The 7999-nt window shown below is 38.1% G+C and overlaps 1 non-coding gene across 1 annotated transcript; it reads left to right on the top strand.

Moving 5' to 3' along the window:
* The first annotated feature begins 6876 nt into the window (after positions 1–6876).
* On the top strand, positions 6877–7041 carry LOC131740279 (U1 spliceosomal RNA). Its single transcript, XR_009330876.1, has one exon. It is a non-coding gene; the product is annotated as a U1 spliceosomal RNA (small nuclear RNA).
* The last annotated feature ends 958 nt before the right edge of the window (positions 7042–7999 follow it).

The raw sequence follows: 7999 nt of genomic DNA, 5'->3' as shown, positions 1-7999 counted from the left end.
TATTTCTTAGCTCTCTGAGGATATTAAAGACAAATTTTTATTTTATTTTGTTTTCTGAGGATAGTTTCCATTTCCTCAAGTTGCATTTTTTTTGGTGATTTGTTTTCTTTTTTACCTCCCTCTCTGACTTTCATTTTAGAACAGTAGAGAATTTCCTCAAATACCTTGTGATCTTTTGCAGCTCATTCATACTGAAAGTTGGGGAAGGAATGGGAAGTTCTAGGGTCTAGTGGGACATGTATACTGTGGGGTGACCTGACTCGGCAGTTTTATTGGGAAGCGCCCAACATCAACATCCACATCCTTAGGCTGAGTAGATTCTCCAGTGAATGATCTTCCGTCTGGTGAGTTTAAGTCAGCTCTCAGCGTTCTAGAAGCTAGTGGAGACAAAACTGTAATCTGACAGTCTGTACTTTATGTATTCCCCCCTCTTTGCTTCCAGGGCTGTTGCCCTCAGTGCTGCCTGGTCCCCTCACCTCCTTCCCCAATTCGAGTTGCTCTGTTACCCTTTCTGGAGAATAAACCTTCGGTTTGGGGCTGGAACAGATGAGGGTCATTGACGCAGGTAGGTAGAAGAGAGGGGATTTTTTTATCCAACTACTTCCTAAATTTTCAAAATCTTGCTATTTTCACTGTACACCGCAGCCCATCACCTTCACTTGCAGAGGTGTATGGAAATCACTGTGCCTGGTCATTTGGAGATGCTGGGATTTAAGTCACTTTTCTCCTTTCAGTAGAGAAATAGACTTTCTCTCTTGCCAGGTTAGGATTCAGTTTTCTCAGATTTGCTAAGTTGGTTACCCTCGATCCATATGCTTTATGGTTTCCAAAAGTATGCTGTTCTTTTCTCCCCTAACATTCTCTTTTTCTTTGTGCGTTTAAGGCTCTGAAAAACCATGTTAGTGCATTTCAGGAGAGAGAGAGGCCAGGCAAATCAAGTGTTCAGTTAACCATCTTTACTTAAATGTGTGTTATATTATTCTTTATGTCTTTTTGTGCCAGAAAGTTTTCATAATTTAAATTAATTAGGAAGATTTTGTGCTCTGAAATAGGTATATTCAGAACAAAGCTGGTGGTTGATTATGGCTAAGGGGATTGATCCCAAGGATGACAGGCACTGTATTGTCAGCAGAACCCTATGGAACCAGCTTTCTCTACTGCACAGAGAAATTATATTTCTCCTGACCTCAAAGGAAATTGCTACCCCTTTCTCGGTAAATGTAAATAAAAAAATACTTCTGGCTTGTTTCTCGCTACATATTGTACTTTTTTTTTTTTTTTAGCATAGATTTGAATAGTGATTTAGTAAATTGGGAATTAATGAACAATAAAAAAATAACCCCCAAAACTCACATTTTAAATTTCCAGAATTAATGACTGGTTCAAAACGATTTCCTAGGCCCACAGATTTGTATTTTAACTTTCCTACAAATGAATAGCTATCTCAGAACACTTTCAGGCACTAGATGTTTCCATCAGGTCAGAGGGCAACACGACGCAGCTCATAGAAAGCAAGTGCTTGTAGGGTGATGTCAAAAGCCTCAGGGGGAGTCTGCAAGTCTGAGAGGGGCTTTATTCATCCCAGTCAAACTCAAGGGTCACCAAGCAGTCACCACTCAAGAGACAAGGGAATGCAAGGTCTAATTTCAGTGTGCTCCTTGATCTTCAAGAGTAACTGCTGGTAACTCCGCTTAGAGGCTCATCTGCCAGAGTTGGTGAAAATTTGCACTTATGGTCAAAGCTGCTGGTTTGGTTAGTCTGCTGGACGGCGTTAAACCCAGCCCATCCTGGGAGGTTGGGTGGGGACCGTTCGCACCAACTCATTCCCTTTGCCTTTGATGTGATTTGCCCTGGAGCTCTTCACCTCTGTATTTATGGTTAAGAGCAGACCACTTCTCTTGGAACTGTGTTTTTGGAGTCAGCCAAGGGCAACAGGACTCTTTGCATGCTTTTAATTATAGGCTGTTTTTAATGTTTTCTTCTACACTACTATATTTCACTTTTAGTCACTTCTGCTATACTTTTCTCTCTTTCCCCTCTGCTGCTCTAACGTCATTTAATTTCAGAAGGAATCCTGCCTTATATTAATGACCAATGGATTGAAAACAATAACTTCTGGAATTTTAATTTACAAATGTGAATTAAATGGACAAGAAGGAATCAATTTCAGTTTCTTGAAATAGAATATATTTGTTGGGCAAGGTTGGTGCGATGGAGGAGATAAACAAAAACTGGGTGGCTTGACTTTCCATAGTTTTCTTCTAGAGAAATTATTTCTAAGTGAAGAGCAGTTTTGTCTTTAGGCTTATTTATTTAATTTGTTTAATATGTACTTAAATAAAACTTCCTAATGCCAGGCTTTAAGGAATTTATAACTGTGAGCTCATTTAATCCTAACAATCTTATGAGATAACTTTAATTTTATTCATATTTTATAAGGGATAAAAAATAAGGCACAGAGACGTTAACTAACTTCCTTAAGGTTGCACAGCTGGCAAGTGGCAGGGCTGAGATTCAGCTCCAGGTGGTCCTCTGCTCCAAAGTCCATGCTCTTCTTTTTCGAAAATACTGAAACCATACCTTGTTACCTACAGGTGTGTTCTGCTTGTAGAAATTAAACGAGGGAAGAAAGGAAGGGAGAGAGAGGGGGGGAGACCAAAGGTGTGGAGAAGGAGGAAGGACACAGTGAGAAAGAATCATAAATGACAATGATTAGTCACTTTTATCACTACATCACAAGCTGGGTTTATTTAATTCAGTACCATACATTTAAAGTACATGCCATTTGAAAATGCTTCCAAGGTAATCTTCTATATGCTGCGAAGCCAAGTGTACCTGTACTTGAAAACACTGAAATAGTGCATTCAAATCTGAATCTGCTTTAAATCAAATGTTTCAGTTTTCTAAGTAGACAAGGATTGTGGGGGAATAAAGAGATTATTTCATCATACTTTTCAGAGTATTCAGAAGATTCACAATAACTGGCTAGAGAGAATATAGGTATCAAAAGAAAGATTTCAATTTCTGTGTTCCTAAAAATTGTATTCTGTTTTCAAATGTGGACTCAATAACTGAGTTTTAACTTTTGCATAAATTGATTAAATAGAAAGATGTATGTTTTCTGGGCAAATACAGCTCTCCGACAACATACAGATATTCTTAAACGTGGTTATGAAATATATGACGAAATTGGAGATGTATTTTAATCGCGCGCGTGTGTGTGTGTGTGTGTTGTAGGGGCAGTAGTCTAGAGGGTGATGTCAGGACATAGAGGAAATAAGACTTCAGAAGTGAGGTGAAAGAGTGGGATCCAAAGAGTGATTGTGTGTCAAGCAATTTGAGGAAATATAAGATGGGAGGAGATAAAAATATTTACATCACACAGTTAATGATTCAAAATGTCATACCTAAACATTCATTTGGTTGACTGAATTTGCTTCCTAATAAATTAATTTGATAAGTTGAAACAACTCTGCTTTGGAGCATCACATAATGAAATGCACTGGCATTTCATCCTCTCTCTACTCTGGTCCTGCTCAGAATGGCACATCTCCATTTGTTTCTTTAGAGCCTGGATGCATTATTTCTTTACGGTGGTTTACACTTTGTGTCTTGGCTCCACTAAGAGTATCTTGATGCAGTTCTCTCTTGTATAAATACTCTTCCCCCAAATTTTTGCTTTGTTTTAGTTACTCTCCATGGTCCGATAATTATTACCACATGGAGCAAAACATTTCAACACTATTTATTCAGAATGGAGGCCCTTATTTTGTTCTTTCTTTTGATGGAGCTCAAAATAAGAAAGTGACAATATTTCAAAAATGGTTTTATATTAAAGAAAAATGTGTGCTCTATCCACCTCAAAAGAGGAAATCTTGTCAGGTTTTTGACTAACTGTAATTTGATTCTTCTTCTAATGCTCCCTGAGTTACTTAAATCACTAAAATGCAAGCGCCACGAGGGAATGGATTTTTTTTTTTTTAATGGGGCTTTTTCAGCAATATCTCCAGCATCTAGAAGTATAGGCATACAATAGGTTCTCAAAAGTATAATGAATAAATGAATAAAATAACATCCTGGAGGGCTTCCCTGGTGGCGCAGTGGTTGAGAGTCCGCCTGCCGATGCAGGGGACACGGGTTCGTGCCCCGGTCCGGGAAGATCCCACGTGCCGCGGAGCGGCTGGGCCCGTGAGCCATGGCCACTGAGCCTGCGCTTCCGGAGCCTGTGCTCCGCAACGGGAGAGGCCACAACAGTGAGAGGCCCGCGTACCGTAAAAAAAAAAAAAAAAAAACAAACATCCTGGAATGCAATCTAAATAAAAAATTCACAAATTTCAAATAAAAAGATATTTAAAGGAATTAATCCCAACAAACTAAGGAAATATTTTTTCATAGGGTTGTGTAACCATGATGATTTCTTAGAAAGGTTTTGTTTCACAATACATGTGAAAACTTTATGTGTGCTTGTTTAGAAGTTCTCACGAACACCAGCTGCTCTGATAATTTTTAATCATTGGTAAAAATCCAGAAACTTGTAAATTCTAATGGCAATTGACAAAAGGCTGAGCAAGAAAAAACAAACTTCTCCATTAGAGAATGTATGCTGTGAACATTTCTTTCTATTAAATATTTGAGTAGCATTTCTTAACTTTAAAATGTTCCTTCTGTAAAAATCACAATATTCTTAAACTTTCTGATTTTTCTGGTGCTCCCCAACCTAAAATTTATCCTATAGATGGAAATCTTTCTTCTAACCAAAACTTCATAGAAGACTTCTCACAAGTCTGATGTCATATATCATACATACCTTAAATTTTGTCTTAATCTTTAACTTTCCTTTTCAGGCTGGGTCTTTAAATAAACTCTACTCCTACAATCATCTCTTTGCACCAGCTCATGTTAGCTGGGCAGAGCTGTCTTGGATCATCTAGTTCTGTTTTCTTTTGGAACATTTCAAGCTTCGGCTCTCCTGGTTTAGAAGCTCTGTTGTGAAATACCACCAACTAGCCAAGTCTGGGAAATGGCTCTGATTGATGGAGAGTCACCTTAAAATGGGTGATCCAACAGAGGTGGCGATAATGTGGGCTGAAGCCGTGAGACTGATGTTGGCAGGACTCTGGTATGACCCTTGTCACCCTTGTCCATTTTATTTTTACACATTTCTCACTCTTCTGACTCACTCAGTGGGATTCTGTCTGTTGCTTTTTCTAATCTCTCTTTTTACATTCTTGGCCACCAAAGAAACATACAGCATTCACACCACCTTAGACAAACATTTTTCAGGTAATTCCTTCATATAAAAGGTAATTCAGAATTGACAATAAATAAGCTTTAAGAAGTGGCTACCGTATAGTTTAACAGTTTGCCTAACTTTGCTCCCCTCAGATAACATGCATTTTATCACATGGTGTTTGCTGTTGTTCACAGTGAATCAGAGAATTAAAATTAATGTTCTTTACTTGGGAGTACTTACTATTTCCTTGGGGGAATATATTGTTACAGGAATATCTGCAAGACTGAATTAAAACGTCATTTTTAAAGAGGAATGGGGACTTCCCTGGTGGTCCAGTGGTTAAGACTTTGCCTTCCAGTGCAGGGGGTGCGGGTTCGATCCCTGGTCGGGGAGTTAAGATCCCACATGCCTCACGGCCGAAAAACCAAAACATAAAACAGAAGCAGTATTGTGACAAGTTCAATAAAAACTTTAAAAATGGTCCACATCAAAAAAAAATCTTAAAAAAAAATGAGGAAGGAAGAATAGAGCAGGAGATGGTCTGTTCTGGCTGATATTTGGCCTGTTCTCTGTAGGAGGTGGATCAAATTGATTCCACAGGTCAGGTCAAACCCCTTTCCGGGAATATTAAGCCCTCTTAAATATTCTTCACACAAATAAACCTACCTTAAAAAGATATATTTTTAAAAATATTTTCAAATCAAAACATTGGTTATGCTAGTCACAGAAGATTTTTAACAATATTGGAGATATAGAAATGACACTTTGATTTCTCTGGTTTATATCCCAAATCATGATTTTTTTAAAACTCCCTTAGGTTTTTTTTCCCCTGACTTAACAGTCCTGCAGTATAAGTAGCAATAAGACATTATTTGTCCGTTCTTCTTTAAAAAGAAAATAAATTTTCTTTTTAAAATTAAGTTTTCAAACTATTTTGCATACACTAACTGGTTAATGTTTGTATCATGGTCTAAATTACCTAAAAGTCTTCACTCCCTAATGTCACTAGGAGTCACAGAATTAACCTACACATTGAAAAACAAAATGTGATCATGGCAATTTTCTCTATAACTTTTTGCTGCTGTGAATTCTAAGCACCGATTATATACTTGAGGAAGAGAGCAGATTACTCATTTTTTTCTAAGTTATCCCTTATAAGACACCAACTCTCATTTTATATCACATGAAGTTTAAATTTTCAGCATGTTTAGTTTTCCTCTCCTAACATCTGAAAAGTGGAGGAAAAAATGGATTGACAATTACCCTTCTGCCTAACAAGATGAACTGAGTGACTTTAAGTTGTGTCTGAGTGTACGTGTGGAGAGAGAGAGTATAACAGAGAAATACTATTTTAAAAAGATGACTTACTTTCTTCAATTTCATTCAAAATTTCACTTCCCCTCTTCACCCTCACCATAACTTTTTAACATTAGATTTTTATATGTTCCACTGCCATTGAACCAATTTTAGTATACAGACACTCCTCAAGGAACTCAGTAACCACATACAGTTTTAGAAACTTGTGTCAAGAAAAGCTCCAAATATTTGTAGCAAATTGATTTCCTGTGGGTTTTTGTTTACCTTATTTATATTCAATAAAAATACTACCAATAGCGTTGTTTGATAAGAGATGTAAAAAAAAAATACATACCTGGCAGGGGAGGTACCATGATCTCGAAGGTAGTTTTCCCAGGGGGAGGTTTATCCACTGCCCTTTGGATGTGCGGACCCATGTGATTTCCCCAAGTGTGGGAAACTCGACTGCCTAATTTGTAGCAGTTGGGGGACTGTGTTTATGGTTTCTCCAGAAAAACAGAGAGGTGTAAAGAAGTTTCTAAGACATGTAACAGTTTATGGTTATTAATAAATATTTAATATTATAAGAAATTTCTTCCTTTACAGTTGAGAGAAGATCCCGTTGTCTTTGCTTTTATAGAAGTTGAAAAACGTTTTTTCCCCGTTTCCTTCAGATAGGGAGAAAAAAACCACTGACTTCATAAAGTTACTCTAAAGATTAAATGTGACAATTCATGTAACATGCCTGCATCACTTAATAAATGTATTGGTATTATTGTGATGATCGTTATCATTATGATTGTACTTCTAAGGCTATCAATACTTGGCTCTCCCCATATCCTCATTGTAACAGTTATTCTTTATTCTATTGGTGTCTCAAGCTCACTGTTGGAATTAGTTTTACCAAATGTTAACTTCCATAAACACATTGGAAGGCGAAGAGTAGAGATGAAGAGGTCGTGAATACAGGGAAATTCTCCTCAAGTGTAGGGCTCCCTAGAAATTACCCTCTGGTCATGCTCCTGTGTTCTCATTATTTTAATGGTTTTACTCCTAAGGCTAATTTTGTAATGACCTGTTTTTTTTTTTTTTTTTAAAATTTATTTATTTATTTATTTTGGGCTGTGTTGGGTCTTCGTTTCTGTGCGAGGGCTTTCTCCAGTTGCGGCGAGCGGGGGCCACTCTTCATCGCGGTGCGCAGGCCTCTCACTGTCACGGCCTCTCCCATTGCGGAGCACAGGCTCCAGAAGCGCAGGCTCAGTAGTTGTGGCTCATGGGCTTAGTTGCTCCGCGGCATGTGGGATCTTCCTAGACCAAAGCTCGAACCCATGTACCCTGCATTGGCAGGCAGATTTTTAACCCACTGCGCCACCAGGGAATCCCTGACCTGGGGTTTTGATAGGCTCTTTTTGGGCAAACTCTGCTGTAAGTAAAGTGACTGACCAGCAATTATCTGGTCAATTAACAGTG

This window comes from Kogia breviceps, chromosome 13 (genome assembly GCF_026419965.1).
Source record: "Kogia breviceps isolate mKogBre1 chromosome 13, mKogBre1 haplotype 1, whole genome shotgun sequence".
In the NCBI taxonomy this organism is placed as follows: domain Eukaryota; kingdom Metazoa; phylum Chordata; class Mammalia; order Artiodactyla; family Physeteridae; genus Kogia; species Kogia breviceps.
The sequence above is the reverse complement of the archived record's forward strand: the minus strand, read 5'-3'. Positions and strand labels throughout refer to the sequence as shown.